This window comes from Camelus ferus, chromosome 30, assembly GCF_009834535.1.
Source record: "Camelus ferus isolate YT-003-E chromosome 30, BCGSAC_Cfer_1.0, whole genome shotgun sequence".
NCBI classification, from domain to species: Eukaryota; Metazoa; Chordata; class Mammalia; order Artiodactyla; family Camelidae; genus Camelus; species Camelus ferus.
Window position 1 is genome coordinate 14,669,984 of NC_045725.1, and position 18,003 is coordinate 14,687,986.

General features: G+C 48.3%; 1 protein-coding gene across 3 annotated transcripts in view; it reads right to left on the reverse strand.

Annotated features, from left to right (window-relative positions):
* The window catches only part of ZBTB7C (zinc finger and BTB domain containing 7C), a 314,920-nt gene that overhangs the window by 120,461 nt on the left and 176,456 nt on the right, over positions 1 to 18,003 (reverse strand). The gene's annotated exons all lie outside the window — the stretch shown is intronic.

Sequence of the window (18,003 nt, forward strand, 5' to 3'; positions counted from 1 at the left end):
AGGAAAGTAAATTGGTGCAGCCACTATGGAAAACAGGACAGCGGTTCCTCAAAAAATTAAAAATAGAACTACCGTATGATCCCACAACTCCACATTTAAGTATTTATCTGAAGAAAAAGAAAAATGCTAATTCAGAAAGATGCATGCACCCCAATTCTCATTGTGGCATTGTTTACAATAGCCAAGATACGGAAGCAATCTAAGTGTCCATTAATAGATGAATGGATAAAGATGTGGTGTATATATACAGTGGAATATCACTCAGCCATGAAAAAGGAAATCTTGCCATTTGTGACAACATGGATGAACCTAAAGCATATTATGCTAAGTGAAGTAAGTCAGACAGAGAGAGAGAAATACCATATGATTTCACTTATATGTGGAATCTAAAAAGCAAAACAAATGAACAAACAAAACAGAAACAGACTTACAGAGAGCAAATGGGTGGGTTTCAGATGGGACGGTGTTGGGGGATGAGTGAACTAGGTGAGGGAGGTTAAGAGGCATAAACTTCTAGTTATAAAATATATAGGTCACAGGAGTGTAATGTACAGCATAGGGAATAGTGTCAATAACACTGTAATAACTTTGTATGGAGACAGATGGTAGCTAGACTAATTGTGATGATCATTTCATAGTGTATAAACTGAATCACTATGTCATATACCTGAAACTAACATAATATTATAGGTCAATTATACTTCAATAAAAAAATTAAAATTAAAAAAAAAATGTCCTAACAACAGCTTCCTTGCAGGATCTGCAGATGACATCAGACATGTTTGAGGAAACGGAGCCACGGTAAAGAAGCATTAACTTCACTGCTCCCCACTGCAGGTCAGCGAGAGAGGTGGGCAAGTCAGGCACTTTGCAAGCAGCGCCCAAGTGTAAGGTGCTGTGACCACAGCTCTCTGAGGCAGACTGGGCAGGGGCTGTGCTCACCCCTCTGGAGATGAGGATGGGGACCCGAGGCTCTAAGTGGAGCTGATTCTGGAGCCACCTCCGACTCCCAGTGGATGCTCAGTCTTCTCCCCACCATCCTTCTAATATTCAGCGCTGCCCAGGATGAAAGAAGGGGTCTTGGTAAGCAGTCAGCTCCCCGTCACCTTCCATATTCAGTCAAATGCTGGCAAGAGTGGGAGAGTGGAACCCAAGCCTGGTGATGGACCAGTCAAGTGATCTTTGAAAAATCTCCTTGAATTCCCGAGATTCTGGGATTCTAGCTGGCAATCATATTGGAAGGGGCTGCAAAGGCTCTCATTTTATATTTGCCACATTTGCTTATTGCATTTCACTTGTTGCTTCTTTCCTGAAGAGTCTGGTCCAGAATACGATGCCCAGGAGGTGCTTAAAAAAATACTTGGCAATGGTTTTGGTGAAGTGGCCTGGGAAGCTGCTGTCTGCCCTGGAACAAACTCTTTGGAACTCAGCCAGTGAAGCCACAGACACTTATTGGCCACCCCTCGTATACCAAGCAGGGAGGTGGCTCAGCGGCACTGTCCTCACTGAATGGGAGGAAGCTCTCGATGCTGTGTCCCCACTGCCCAGCCCCGACCCCGGACAGCCTCTTCCTCCATCTTCAGGAGGATCCAAGTCCAGCTCAGCCCTGCCCCTGTCTGGCTCACTGCCCCCCATTCCACCCTTCTACCAGAGCTGTCTATGCCGGCTCCCTGCACAATGGCCATCCGGAGGGAGCCCTGTGTCCGGTCCCTCCTTGGCCGGAGGCAAAGTCCGGACCCTTCCTCCACCCTCCCAGGCCTCCCACCCACGCCCGAATCTCTACTTTGAAAACTTCCCATGGACTAGTGATCTCCAGGCCACAGCCGCACACCACCCTTGCTTCCCCTCCCAGTCCAGGCCGCCCCTCCCACGGGCTCCAGCCTACCCGTTTCCTCTGCCCTTTTCACCCTTTGGCGTCAGGACCAGCTATTCTGAGCTTTGGCCCAGCGCCTTCCCCTGCCAGCTGCTCCCTTACCAGTCTTCCATTTCTTGCCTTTTCTGTCTGGAGTGGAATGTTACTCAGCCCTGCCAGCAAAACGCACCCTGAGAGCGGGTGGTACTATGACACAGGAGCGCCAGCGGCAGCAAGATTCTGCGCAGAATGAAGTGCTTGGGTACCTGTTTGGAAATGTTAAATACAGGCCACTGCATTGCTGGGTGTGCGTGCGCACACGCACAGGCGCATACATCCGCGCAGCCTCCCCAAAAGACTCTGGGTCTTCCCAAGAAGCTTTTCCAAGCAATCTTTCTCCCCCTCACCCGAAACGATGAATGAGTAAGGATAAGCCCCAACAGGATTAATAGTCCTTTTCTGGTTACCCAAGCTTCTTGCTTTTATCACCCAGCAGCCGCTGGATTTCAAGGTTTCTTTGAGAAGATGCTAGAGCAATTACTGCGGATCTTGGAAAATTACACTGAATGGTAATGTTTGAAAAGATAATTTTCTGTAGTCGGCTCCGTGTAAAGTTTCCCATAAAAGCAGCAACTGGCAGATAAAGGTGCCGCCCACATAAAACAGTTTTCATCGATTTTCAGATCCCTTTCAGAGAGTGGGGAAGAGAGACGGGAGGACAGGGGTACGAAAAGGAACAAGTTCCTGTGTCTTGATTTGGCCTTGGTGACCAGGAAAACACACTCTGAGTGTGTCACAGTCAATCTTGGATTCGCTGAGCTTATCAGCCAGGCCTCAACCTGTGGGGGAGCAAAGGATGAAGCCTCCCACAGAACCTGGGTGCTGGGTGATGTGTCTGGGATGAGGGGGCTGGTGAGCAGCAGCCCTGGGCCTCCAGGTCAAAGGCTTCTTGCAAAGAGACCCTCAGAAAATGTTTGCTGCAAGACAGCCTTTCTGGATATCTGCACCAAAGCTTTCGGATCCTAGAGCTCTGGCAAATTTGTTTTTGACAAATATATGGTCAATGTGCAGATTTTCCTAAACATGGCACAAAACCCACAAACCGTAATGTGATGGATGGTGATCTGTGGGCTGTAGCCTGGAGATCACCTGTTCATTTCAAAAGCGAGTTTTAATTAAATAGAAGTTTAAACTTTTATATGACAAAGATACCATAATCCATGGTTTTTTTTTCTTTCTTTCTTTTTTTAAATTCATTTTTGGGGGTGAGGGGAGGTAACTGGGTTTGTTTGTTTGTTTATTTAATGGAGGTACTGGGGATTGAATCCAGGACCTTGTGCATGCCAAGCATGCACCCTACCACTGACTACACCCCTCCCCCACAATCCACGTTAAAAGTCAACAATCCAAGTCAAAATTATTTCCATTATATATAGCAGATGTAGGTTTGGACCCATAATATACAAAGAGTTCCTATAAATCAATAAGGAAAAACATGAAGTATAAATGTCCACTAAAATTATTGAAATCCCCCAATCTCACTAATGATTTTTTAAATTTGAAAACCAACTGTTAGATGCTTATGAAGAAACAAGGGGGCAGACAGCTTAGAGGAAGGGCACTAGATTAAAGACAGAGAAGACCTGAGGTCCAGTCATCTGTCCTGTGAGACCTCAGGCAAATCATTTCTCTGTCTGGGACAGCTTTCTAGTTAATGTTTTAGTGGAAGTTGCATTAAGGCATGGTATTTATTGGTCTTGTGTTTTTTGCATCAGACATAAAAATGGTTTCTTATACCTTTTCCCTTCTCTGAGCAGCTCCAGAATGTTTATCATACCCTGCTTCGCCGCCCTCTCCACTCTGGAAGATTAGAAACAGAAGTTTTACTGGGTGCCCTTGCCAGCTGTGGGATTTGAGAGGATGGAAGGGAAGTGGCTGAGCCCAGACCCCTCAGCAGCACCTTGTGTGTGTTACAACTGGTCCAGGGCTCTTACCCTGTCTCTGTGGGACTCTGTCTGTGCTTCAGGATCTGCTGGCCAGATGGCTGCCGGGGACGGGAAGGGGATGCCAGCAAGGGGCAGACAATAGAAAGGGCAAGTGTGAGGAAAGAACACAGCTTTATCTCACAGCTACTTAACTCTTTCCGCCCCCAAACCAGACTCTATGACTTCATGGGTAGGAGCATGTCTCTTGAGGGGGCAGCGGCCCCAGAGGTCTGCGAGTGCTGGACTAATGCCAGAGCCCTGTCATGGTCACTTTTGAACTTCCAGCACCTGGCATCTTGCCTGGTGTGTGGACGGCACAAAATAACACCTGTGGAATGAATGAATGAAATTCACGGATGAGAAAGTCAGGGCTCAGAAAGCTGAAGTGGAGCCTCAGGGCTAGACAACTCATTACGTACCCAGAGAGGATCGTAAGTCTTCTCTCTTCTTCTATCATGGGCGAAATGGAGGGGAGGAACATACAGCCAATTATATTGGCCCCTGAAGTCTCATGTTTGCCGGGAAAGTTTCATTTTGCACCTGTTTCCCCTGATAATTATAATAATGCCCACCTTCAGTCTCAAATGGTCTGTTCTCTCTGTCCGGAGGGAGAGTGGAGGGAAGGAATCTGTGTCTCCCTGACTGTCTAATCTCTCACCCCTCATTTCTCTTAACTTGTCAGTTATCAAGTAAAATGTCATTCCATTCTCTATTCAGTGAATGCCCTATTTAAACTGTGCTCATCCCAAAGGCAGCCTTCTCCCAGTAAAACCCATGAGAGCTGAGATCGACCATCAAGGTTGCTCTCATCGCCCACACATGGGGTGATGGGGTTCCTTGCTGCCTAACTGCCTCCACTGTGTCACCACCGAGGAGTGGACCAAGGGCACTGCCTTTGCTGGGTCTGTGCTGGAGCAGCACCTCCCACCCCCAATCCTGGTAACTGGCACCTAGCCTTCCTATTCCGCAGGGGTCCCTGGACCGGTCACGGATGGAGAGGGACACATTCACCACAGCTCCTGCTGGGCCTGGCAGCCTCTCCAAAGAAGGACAGGCAGGCCAAGATGAGAGCTGGGGACCTGAGGTCCATCCGTCTAGAGAAACTTTAGCTTGGGGGTGGCAGAGAGGCTCAGGGAGAAAGAGAAACGTTCCAGGCGAGCACAGCAAACCAGCGGGCAGCCTCAGAGATGAGCATTTTCAGCCACGTTCCGGTTCATGTGGCTTGGCTATTGGACTGAGGGATGGGGTTGGTCCTCCTCCTGGTCCTCAGATCTTCAGCGATGGCCAGGAGGAAAAGAAGACCATTCATACGTCAGCAAAAGAAGCAAGAACACACATCTATGGAATCTTTCAAGGCCCAGCTCCACAGGAGTCTCTCCCAGAGCCTTTCCTGGGCTCACCCAGACCGTCCGTGCCCATCCTCTCTGCACAGACACAGAAGACTTGCTTGTGTGCAGGCGCAGAGGCCTGCTGTGGTTGCCCCCTGCCCCTGGCATCTCATGGAGTGTGGTGCTTTTCCACTGCAAGATGGCCTGCCTCCCATCAGGGCAGGAACCCTTCACTTCCTGATCCCGAGGGAGTGCGCCCTGGGCGCTGCACACACCCCAGCCTCAACTGGCACTTGCCAACCACGCAACTCGGAGTGGGGTCTTAGAACCTGGGGTTGGCAGCTGCCACCCTGCGGGGCCTGGGCCATGAAGCTCCCTTGGCCGCAGCTGAAGATGGCCTGGGGTCTCACTTGCCCTCCCCGAGTCCTGCCTGCGCCTGTGGTTCCCTGGCCTACAGAGCTCCCAGGCCTGGCTCTTCCAGCAGGACAAGGCCGGTCTCCTGGCTTCTTCCCCAGGGTGGCTGATGCCTAGTTTCCCCAAAGGAGGAACCCAGGCCGGCTTTGGCTGTCTCACCCTCTCCTGGAGAGCCCTGGGTGTGACACACTGAGAGCGCTTTGAGATCACGAGCCGGCCCTCTGTTTGTTTTGAATTCCCCTCTCCCTTCCAGCCCTCACTTCCTCACTGAGGCTAGCCCTCTACTCTGTGAGGAATACCCCAGAATTCATCCATCTGGGAGCTGATCTCAGCAACTGTTTGGCTGGACAGGCCTGGAAAACCCACTGTCCCCACGATGCCTTGAGGGCAGGAGTGCTATATCCATGGCCCCAGCTCCAGCCCCGGCAGGAGGTGGACAGAGTGGGCTCTCAGCATCACTTTGCAGAACCGGACTCAAGTCTTCACTGTTGCCCTCTGGCTGTGCTGCAGCCTGGCACCCAAGAGGCACATGGTGAGTGTCTGTAAGTGTCTGTGTGCCTCCTGGAGACCAGGTTCTGTGCTGGGCACACTGCTTACTCTGTTGGTGCAATGGCCCTGTAAGGCAGATGTGATCAGCCCATTGACTGGATGAGGAAGTAGAGGCTCAGAGAGGTTAAGAGGCTTCCCCAAAGCTGCTCAGCAAATATCCAGCCAGAGTTGAAGCTTAATTCTTCCTGACTTTAAAGACTGGTCTTTCCATTCACATTTCAGTGACTCGGTCAATGCTGCTGGTCTGTGCTCAGCATGGGGGGATTTAAAGCTGATTGAGAAGCATCTCCGACTCTCGGACAGTTCACGCCGAAATGGGCAGACAGTGCCTACACAACTACCTGGGATGAAAGACAGACATGGCAAGTCCTGCCTAAGATGCTAAAACCTTTGTGTGCAGGCTGCAGGCAGAGGGAGACGCTCATTCGGACTGGAGTGGAGAAAGGCATCTGGGAAGACGTGGTGTGGGGTTGGGCCACTAAGGACAGACAGGCTCCGAGCCAGGGACAGAGGCTGAAGAAGCTTAAAGATGGACTTTAAGCAGCTTCCTTGGGGGGAAGATGAGGCTGAGGTGGGGGCTTTCCTTAAGTACCATGACGCGGGTCATCAGGTGTCCATCTCTTGCGAAGAGCTTTAGGACCCACGGGCCGGCGGGGAAAGGCCCTGCTGGTGTGATGGGGTGGGGGGTGGAGCCCGGCATCTGCATGCCCTCCCTCCTCCAGTGTGGTCTGGGAGATTCGGCCAACCTCCTGGCCTAGATCAGCAGGAGCCCTGGGGGCGGGGGAGGTGGGAGAGCAGATAAGTGAGCTCTGAAGGGCAAGCTCCAGCCACAGGGCTGCAGACTTATTATTTTTCCCATACACTTGATTGACAGGACACAAGGGGCTGCAGGGGGATGGGCTTCACTGGGCCTGCCGCTGATGCCGGGAAGAGGAGTGAAATGACCGGCCTGGGGCCCTTTGGTGACCCTTCCCCAGGGATGTGGCCTGGGGGTGGAGAGGGCCGTGGGGCTTGCTGCTGTATCCCAGCCCCTGTCTCCGGCCTCCTTCTAGGTTTTGCTTTTCCTCCCTTCCAGGTCAGCACGGTTCAGGGAGGAAACACTTGGCAAGGCTATGGGGATGGCCTCTGGCATTTAAGCTCCTGTGCTTTCTAGGGCCGGGGAGGGCGGGCAGAGTGTGGGGTGGGAGTGAGCATCCATATCGCTCTTGAGAGGACTCGTGGGAACACAAACCCTAACCTACTGTAAGCTGTTAACACACCGTGAGAACCTTCCTGGGCCTCAGTTTCCATTTCTGCAAAATGGACACCTTGACACTGCCCCCGTTATAGTCCTTGAACAATGCCATCTTCCTCTTCCCAAGGTGTGTGAATGGTTAGTTTCCCTCAAGGTTTGTTTGTTGTAATTTTCCCCTCCTACCTTGTGAAGTGAACAGTCCCCTGTGTCAAGGACATTAGACTTGAAACCTGATTAAGAACATCAGTAGATGCCCACAAAGCACAGGAAACTCAGGTTTCCTGAGCGTCCACTCCACGCCGGGCCCTACACCAGCAGAAAATGTTTACATTGATTAGCTTCTACAATCTTGACATCAGTCCTGGGAGACCAGTTATCAGCCCCACTTGCCCCAATTTAACAGAATTTCTTGAATTTTGTAGAGTCCTGCAGTGGCTTCCTACCACCTGGATGAAATCCAGACTCCTCCCCATCCCACCTTTCCAGCACCACGCCACTTTCTGACTTGGCCAGTCCTCTGATGAATGGCACATGCCTCTCCTACTGACTCAGCCAAGGGCGACAGTAATCCCCTAGCCCCATCTATTTACTTCCACTTTTCCTCAAGCCCAGTTCAAGTCCTGTGTCTCCCCAAAGAAGGGCTAGAACCAGGGGAGGCAAGTGAGGTGCCCAGAAAACAAAATTTAAGGAAGCCCTGGCTCCTGGGTATCAGCTCTGCACTTGTGCAACCCTGAGAGTGAGGTCTCCTTAAATTTGCCCAATGTGCCTCACTGGCCCACCCTCATCCCAGCCCTGCCCCATTGTCCCTCTGACCAGCCCAAAGGATCCGTTAGTCCTCTGAAGTTCCCACAGCCCTCCCTGGTGGACCCTGTCACTAGATTATGTCATGGAGTGAGATTTGATTGTTTGCATGCATGTCCATCACTGCAGGGCAGGGACAACTTTTGCTCTGTCCCCATCCCTAAACCAACAGGGTGCAAGTCTTTTACATCTCCAACCTTCAGACCGCTCCCCCTTTGCACTCTTCAGTCCTCTGCCCATCTGCCTGGAAACTCCAATTTATCTGATGGTTTAATCTTTGCAGTGAAGTATTATATAGCCATTAAAAATGATGCTTCAACATTGGCGAATTCTTCTATCACCTGGGTGTAAGAAAAGGCTTTCTAACTATGACTGAAAATCCAGAGGTAATAAAAGATTGATGAATTTTACTGTACTATAATTTTAAAATGATATGGCAAACACCAGAAGTAAAATCAAAGGTAAATAATAAACTGGGAGAAAATACTTGCCACATATATCATAGATAAAGGTTTAATAACACTAATATATTTTTTAAAACTCTTAAGAATTGAGGGACCAAGAACCCAATGGAAAAGCAGACAATAGAAAACTGGGCAAAAGAATGGAATACTTACCAAATGAATATAAAAATTATCCTTAAATATATGAAAAAATGTTCAACTTTACCCATAATAAGAGCAATGCAAATTAAACCTACATCAGGATACCATTTCATACTCATAAGATTGGTAAAAATTCCAAAACGTGACACTACTTTCTTTGGCAAGGTTTTGAGAAAACAGGTCAGAATATAAACTGGTAAAACCTCATGGAGGATCTGGAAATACCTTATAAAACTATGTATACATTTACTTTTCAATCCAGTAATCCCATCCTAGAAATTTACCCTGAAGACATACTTCCAAGCATATGAAACATATGCACAAGCTTTGCAGCATCATTTGTAATCATAAATATTGGAAACCACCCAATTTGTCATACATAGGAGAGAAGTTGGATAAACTAGGGTATGCACACATGGAATACTATGCAGCTATTAAAAAAGAATGAGGAAGAACTCTGTGAATGATACGGAGTGTTTCCCAGGAGATCGAATGCATAAAGCAAAGTATTAAATAAAGTATACATAATATGATATCTTTTGTGTAAAAAAGAAAGGAGATTTTAAAAATGTATATAAAAATACGCTCATCTTTATAAAAAGGAAAAGAAGTGGAGGCATCAAACAATTAAGTTGATTATAGACAAGGGGGGGATGGGGCAGAAGGAACACAGGAGAGAGTGACCCATCTCTTAGTATATTTTTTGTGTAGTGCTGACTTTTGCAAGTATCTAATATTCAACCTATTAAGATAATTTTAAATCAATAAGAATGAGAAGGGAAAAAATCCCTAAAATGAAAAGGAAAATGAAAAAAAAAAATGAACCTAGCTGTATTTCAAATAAATACTCTAACCACATTGAAGGGCAAGAAAAGAAAAAAGGAAGGAAGGAAGGACAAGTCCAAGTGATTTATGAGCACAGCAGGGGGGCTGGAGTGAGGGATGGAGGTAGGCTGATTGTAGTGGTGTGGGTGAGACAATTCTGACATCATTTTAGATGCAGTATAGGATTAATTAAACATGTAAGTGAATGGTTTAGGGACCCCAGGTTTTCACTCTGGAAGAAAGACATATAAATATGGAATAGGGGAAGACAAGAAGCAACGCTGTGAGGTGGATTGGATTTGGAGGTACCAGTCTGGATAATTTCTAACATATGAATATGTAAATGTATATGCATGCATGTATACATGTATATGTATGTATGAAACTTATGTATATGTTTTATACATACGTATATTTCCTGAAAGGGCCAAGAAGCAAAGACACTCAGCAGCAGTGAGCACACCCAGAGCCCAGATTTTGGTCTCTAATACCATTTCCCACTAGAAAGAAGCAGGGCTTCTCAGAGAAATGACTGATTGCAGGACTAGCACCAGTACAAGACGAGCCTGGAACCTCTTATTGCCTGAGAGTAAGAAAGTGTTGCAAAAGGGGGATGGTGGCATATCAAAATATCATGGGAATTAGCTTAGAGGGGGTCCTGTGGGTCAACTCTGGGGTAACTTAAGCACCAAAATAATTGAGTACAGTGAGAAATAATAAACTCTTGGAAAAACAGAAATTCACGAGATAATTAACAAATAAAGACATTGTACTGCTTACAGTAGTAAATGCATTACTGCTTGTAGTGTAAATAAATTCTATTGCTACAGTAGAATGCCAAGGGCCAATTGGTAAATATGGAGGTAATGCTGGAGCTGGAAAAGCATTGATCTGCAACAACCATAGTGTTAACAGCTGGATCAGGCAAGAGTCATCAATGGATAATACATCTGAGGGATATCGATGAGGGGCCGGTACTTGCATGATTGCAAAGTGTCTCCCCAGAGACGGCATACTCGTTCCAAGGGAGGAAAAAGACGATCCTCACATAGTAGAGAAATTGGCAATACCTTGACTGGGAGATGAAACTCAATACCACCAAGGAGGACCAGGGAGTCCTCCCAGTGTGATTGCCTGAGAAGAACTCAAGATTGCCTCGGCAGGATTATGCCGAAAATACATAACCTGGCTCTAACGACAAGGAAACATCAGACAAACCCACACTGAGGAACATTTTAATAAACATAAGGGGGCATTTGTATGATTTATAAATCTCAAAGTCCTGAAAGACAAAGAAAGGCTGTGAAAATGTTCCAGATTAAAGGAGGTCAAAGAGACAGAACAACTAAACACAACAGCCGACCCTGGACGGGACCCTCTGTGGAGGGAGCCGGGCCATAAAGAACATCAAGAAGTTAAGTGATGGCGCTGGGCCACAACTGGTGGACTGGTGATTAGATGAAAGTGTGCATTAATGCTACGTGCACTGATCGAGCACACTATGACTATGCCAGCGAATATGCCCATTCTTAGAAGATGCATACCGAGGTACTGACGCCCTCTGTAAGGAACACACCCAAGCGGTTCAGACCAAAATGCGTGTGTGTGTGAGTGTGTGTAAATGATAGCTAGAAAGAGAGCACAGATAATAAAGGAAATGGGGTAGAATTTTAATAATAGATGAGTCTAGAATATAAAGATGTAAGGGTCTTCTTTGTGTTTCTATATTTTGCATTTTTTCTTTCTTTTGAAATTATTCCCAAATAGTCCCAATTTTAAATATATGTTCCAACATTTGAATGATGTTCCCTTCTCTGCAGGTGCAGACCCTCCTCAGTCAGGAGACCCCAGCCAGGCGACCAGGCCAGAGGGGCAGTTCTGAAATCAAGCCATCTGGGTTCAATGTGGCCTTGAGCAAGTGACTTTCCTCTCGGTCTGTGCTCCCCCTCTGCAGGCCCATCCCCACCTCGTGGGCTGTTGGATACCTGAAACAGACTATGCTCGACGGCCATCCAAGGGCAGGATCACGGTGAGCTCTGCAGGGAGCAGAGCTGAGAGCTGCCTGCAGTTCCGTGAGCCACGGTCATGGCCTCCCCCCAGGCCTGTGAACCCAGGACAGGCACTGCCCCGGGCTGGCCTCTGTGCGCTGAGCCTCCGTGCCCTTGCTCTGGCCTTGACCCACACTTTCCTTTGGCTGGCACCTCCTTCAGGGCCCACTTCTGGTGGCTCTCTTGGCCCCTTGCTGGAGCTCCTTCTGGTGAGGGATCAGGAGGGGCATCGCAATACGGATTCCACATGGTCTGGCTCTCCTTTCCAGGGGAACCCGCTGGGACAGTGTTGTTTTGGTGAAAAAGAATAGTGATCCATGGAGAATAGTCTGGGGCCTTTCCTGGAAGCTTGGAAATAGGCCCTAAGACCAGGTCTGCCATGACAAGGATGCTGGCCTTCCCTTCTGCCCCCAAACTGTCAGAGATGCTGTGCTGCTGTCCCCAGATGCCCCTCCAGGCTCACTCTGCACCTCTGCCCTTGGCTCTGACCCCTACAGACCACAGCAGTGGACCCTTGCCCTCTGCCCTCCTTCCTGTTAGTTCAGCCAGTGGAGGCCCCGGAGGAGACTGCAGGGAGTGGGGAGAGAGGCTGGATGTTTAATGCCTTGTTACTGTCTTCCAGGGCACCTCGGGTCACAGCCCAGGCAAGGTGGTCCCCTCCACACCCTCACCGTCTCTGCTTTCAGCATCCTCCCTCCCAGAGGCGCAACTGCCCCCCAGCGTCAATAGCCCCGGGACACAGCACTGGGTCCTGTGGGTTCCCTACATGCTGCTCTGGCCTTTGGATTCAATTCTCTTCCAATTGCTCACTTTGAGTCTGTTTCCCACCAGCCTCTGCCTCATGTAGACACCTGTGGAGGGAGGCCAGGCCCTCCCCCATTAATGTGTTGGCTATTTGCCCGCGGAGGCCCGGGTTACCACCCCTTCGAGGGGACCCACCTCGAAGCCCTTCACGCAGCAGAAGAAAAGCAAGGACCGTCTCTCCAGGCCGTCTTTGGAGGCCCAATGCTTCCTGTTCCAATTTTATTTCATCTTTTCACAAGTTACTATTAACTGAGAGGCATTACAAGAATGGAATTAAAGGAAAAGTTGGTGGAGGAATGCCTTTTTTTTTCTTTTTTGGTTAAACCTTTTGTTATCAACTCTTTAGGGGCCTGATTCAACTAGAAGAATGCGTGGCAGCACCTGTTCTTCAAAATTAGTTCCAAGAGATACGAGGGGCTCTTTATTATTCATTCTATTAAAATTGAAGTATTAGCTAATGCCTCTCGTGTCGTCAGAGCGGGCCTGGCGACTCCTCTGATGCATTGTCCTACTTGAAAGTGAAGAAGGCCTTTCAAGCTGAGGCCTCTGTCAAGTCCCTCTGGTCTCATCATGACACAGAAACCCTGACATGCTGTGTCTGAGACACTTGCGGACCCAGGACAAAGGCCGAGGGCCGGTGGGCAAGGCTGCCTCCTCCTCGGCCCCTCTCCCAGCACGAGCGCACATACCGCCTAGGATCCCAGGGTGGCCTTGCGCAGTGCAAGCGGGAGGCCCTCCTGATTTCCCACATCCAGAGCCAGACTGACTTTGAAGGAGGTGAGCGGGGTGATGACTCAGGAACACAGAGACTTAGAAATCAAAACTGTTTTGCATGCTTTCTTGGATCCTCACCGCAGCCTTCCAGGTCCTCTGGAAGGACCACAACGCAAATGAACTCTTCTAATCTCACAGGGACAGACAAATCAGGATTTTGGCACCCGGATCTCTAGAGTCACCCAGAGGTATGTTGGTGCCATTTTTATCAGGCCCTGAGGTAGACAGTGAGGTTCTTAGCTCAGTGGGTGGGACCAGAGCCCCCAGCTGATAAGAGTTTGGCTCAGCAGGTTCCGTGCCTGGTGGCCCCCGGTTGCAAAGTAAGATGAATACATGTTCCCTCAGGGGCCTCCTGGCTGGCTGGGGAGTGAGGGGGAATGCACAGGCCCAGTGAGGGCGTGCAAAGGGTCAGAGGAGGAAGAGATTCCTAGAGGCTGAGTGAACCAAGGAGGGCTTCCTGGAGGAGCTGGGATTTGACAGATGGTTCAACACTGGAAAGGAGAGAGGCGAGGGAGGGGCAAGGAAGACTGTGAGTAAAAAGCTCACAGGTGGGGTGAGAGGGAGATGGGACAGGAAAAGGCCAGAGGTAAGGTTGGAAGGACCTTGGCTGCAAGCAAAAGTAGTTCTTTCTTTCTTCCTTTTGTTTCCTTGAGCAATCCTAAATTCACTATTAATCTCCCAAGACCTATCTTGTTGATACATGTTGATTTCCCCTGCACACCTGTTCATATTTCGGATGGAAATGTATTATAAAATCACGCCATTCGGCTGGTGATTACCATGGTAATCAGGAACGCTCATCGACAGGCCAGCGCTCCTCTTGAAAACAAGATTCTGAAGATACAGGCTTTCATTTCAGTCCAGTTGTGCCTGGGGAGAGAGGGGAGTGAAGCAAGCACGGGGCAGGATGGCTGCGGGGACGGATCCCTTCTCTGGGGAAGCCTTGGCAGACAGTATAGCCGCAAGGACCTGGGAGGAAGATGGGGGCAGGGACCAGATAGGGGGCAAGTCAGTGGCGGCGAGTCCCGCATACCTGAGTGCTCTACAGTGTGCATGCAGCTGGGGACAGCTTCGTAGGGTCCCAAGCCAAGAAAGGATCTGAGTGACCAGGTGCCCAAGATCAGGCTAGACTCTCACTCAACCTCCCACCTCTGCCACAGGAACCACCTCCACACCTGCTGAAACACTACAAAGGGGTCATCATCATCATCACCACTGTTATTATTGTTACTATTTTTTCCTATCACAGGATTATAGTTTAAGGTCTGGTAAAAGCCCCAGATATTTGAACTGTATTATTTAGTCATAATATAGTCTATTTTAAGTTTTCAAGAGCTCCAAGCAAACTGCTTGGCTTCAAATCCCAGCTCCATCACTGACTGGCTGTATGACCCTGTGCAACTTACTTAACCTCTCTGCTCCTTCTCCCCTGTAAAGGGCAGATGATTTCTAATGAGTAAGATCGTTGTGAGGGTTAAGTAAGTTAATACACAGAAAATGGTTAGAATATGCCTGTCACAGAGTAAGCACTCAAAAACGCCCAGATATAGAAATCTCCCCTGTCACTGGACAGGGGACAGGAAAGATTGAGGGTACAGGCAGCATCCTGGACTTTGCACAAATGTCTCACTTCCTTCTCCTGACACTTCCGTGTAACCCTCTCTGAATGGTGAGCAGACAGGAACCCCAAAGCCCCAGCTGCTTGGTGGGTGTGGGGTGGAACCCAGACCCCCTGGCTCCTTGCCCACAGCTTTTTCAGTTTCCTTCCCAAAGATGTTGGTTTGCTGGCCTCTGGCTGTTCACCTCCAACTAGGACCCAGTCCTCCTTCTCAAGCCCAGTCACCCCCTTACTCTGATTGCAGTCCTGGGAAGCTCAGTCCTAGAGCACAGAATTCCAGAACACTCATACCCACAAAGTCCACATCCGAAAACCTCTATAGCTTTCAGTCACTCCTGCAATTGTCCGTACGTGTTAGATGTTACCTAATGAAAGTCTACGATCATAATAAGAATAGTAGTTGCATTTATTGCTTGCTCTGTTCTAGGCTCAACACTACCTTCACCTTTTAAAATAATAATACTCGTCATTCATGGAATGATTTCACGTTGCACCAGACACCGTGTAATCCAAATCTGACCAAGAGATGCTGGCGCTGCCTCACAGAACCCGCCCCACCAGTGGCAGCTGACAGGCCATTATCCTGGGTCCTGCAAACTGTGCAGTGATAAGGAGACTCCACCAATTTGATGCTTTATCTGGTCGCAGGTTGAGGAAAGATATTATTTCAATCAAGATAATGATTCTATTTCTTGGACGGAAATAAGATTTTTTTCTGTTGCCGCATGGGGTTGCCACCAAAATCTGTCTCGGGGCTTGAACAGGGCATGCACAAGTTAAGGGATTTTCTTGCAACCTGAGAGAGGGCGTAAACATGAAGGAGAGAGGAAAGGAGGGAGTCCCTTTGCAAGAGAAAAACATGCCAGGCCTCTGGGATTACACAGTCAGTTCTATTTGGACATTTATAAGCATTAGACAAAACCAGTGGAACCCAAATTTGGAAGATAAGCGTGCAGCATGAGCCCAATAGCCTGGATTTCAAGGGAGGTAAACGGCCTATAAAGGTAATGATGATAACGAATCTGCCCAGACCAGACTCAGCTACGATGGCAACTCGAAAGTCTTCTAAGCCTGCCTATCATGTAGGGTAGATTCTCCCACATGACTTTGCTGACAGATGACCCAGCTGGTCTTTCAACACCTCCCAAGACAGGGAGCTTACCCACAAAGGAACCTGTGCCATCCATGACCAGCTCCTCTGCTGAGAAAGTATGTCCAAATCATAGAGCAACGTCACTTCACAAAAGGAAGTTCACAAGGTGCTGACACTGCCGTCCATCTAAACGCACTTTGGAAACAGGACACATTTCAGGAAGCCATCAAACGACATGCAAATGACATTAGACTATAAAAGCAGTGAGACGGCAACCATTTGAATTAAATAGTGAATTTCATGGAATTTTAAGTTATTGAAAATACTTGGGAATTTCAAGGGCTGTAATACAGCATCTCAAACTCTTTATAAGTGATCTGCTTTCACGACGAAATGATAATCATTTGCAATTCTTACATCAATTGTTTGTATAGTGACTCTATACTATAGGAGGAGTTTGAACCTGTTTATAAACTTTTTATGCATTTTGAACATTCCACTGAGAGCTGACTTGGTGAACTGCTCTCTCTCCAAACAAAAGGCACATTTCAGCTCAACTCCTTCTGGGATAGACCCAGTTTTGCTGATTCTTGAGGACCAAGAAGACTTACTCTTATTCTACTGCAAAACTTTGAAATCTAAAGCACACTGTTGTCAAAGAGTGTGTAGACTATCATTGGAAAGTAACCCAAACCCCAGGTAATATTGGTTGTCACCAGGGGACGAGCCAGGCTGCTTGGGGACAGGGGTGGGAAGATTTTCACAGTATGCTTTTAAGTATTTTTGCATTTAGGGCCATAGAATTATATTACCTATTAAAAATAAATTACAGTTAAAACAGCACCTAGTTATTTCAGTGAAAACAGACTTTGACACGATTAATTTCTATTTTAATACCTATCCTCTTAAAATGTGAACTTACTACAATGAAAATTACTGCCAGGTCGGGCAGAAACTGCTTTGGCTGTCTTCATGATAGTGATGCTCACGGCGTGGTAGTGAATTTGACCAATGCCCTTCTCAGATCCCTTTTCCTACTGGGCACCCAGCCAAGGAGAGACCTGCCCGGACACACCTTTGCTCAGCCTCTCCTTCCCGATCCTGCTTCCCTCCCTTCCTTACAAGCTTTCCCGACACGTTCTCTCTTCCTACATCATGTGCACCTGAATCCTCATCTCAGGCTCTGCTTCTAGGGAACTCAACCTGAGTCAGTCACCAATGGCTCCAAATGGAACCCTCCCGCATCTTCCCAGAGGATTGTCCCTGGTAATAGAAGCACACGTGAGCCTACCTCTTTGAGGGCAGAACCATAACCACCTTCCTGCTCAACCAAAACCACCAGTCAGACACTCTACATCCCATGAAAGGCGGCACAGCAAAACGCCCACCATCCAGAAGACAGTTCCCACCGCCAGACCCAGTGGAACCACACAGCACTCTTCTTCCCCAGGATGAAAAAGCAGCAGGCAGCAGCAGACCCAGAAGGCCTGCTCTGTTATCAGACACCCCGAGACGTGCACCAGAAAGTCAGCACGAACGCCAGCTCCACCCACGGAGCAAACTCAAACAAAACATTTAACTACTCCGAGCCTCAGTTTCCTCATCTGCACATGACCTGACGGGGCTTTGGTGAGGCTCAGATGAGGCAGTACCATCAAGTGTGCTGCAAACTGGCAATGCCATGTAAATATTGGTGGTGGTTCTTGCCGTTTAGAACAAGCTAGCTTCCCCTTGCTTGCTTGGAACAAATGGTTAATTAACCTTTGTGAAATAAATAAATTCCAGCTGCTCCTCATCGTGGACATCGTACCTAGAGCTCCCTGGGTGAGAAGCAGGTCCCAGGAAAAGCGAGTGGACATGGGGGGCACCGTCCTGCTGACTGTCCACCTGGAGCTTAGGGTGTGTCCCCACCACCTGTCTCATGACCCTCAGCTGCAGCTGTCTGAAGAAGGCTGTCTCTGTCTCTCTCACTGAGATATAAGAGGGATCCCCAATGTGAATTCCGTGTTATCTATCCAGTGTGTACATTAATCTCAAATACAACCTCAAATTTGGTTAAAAAAAAAATCTATG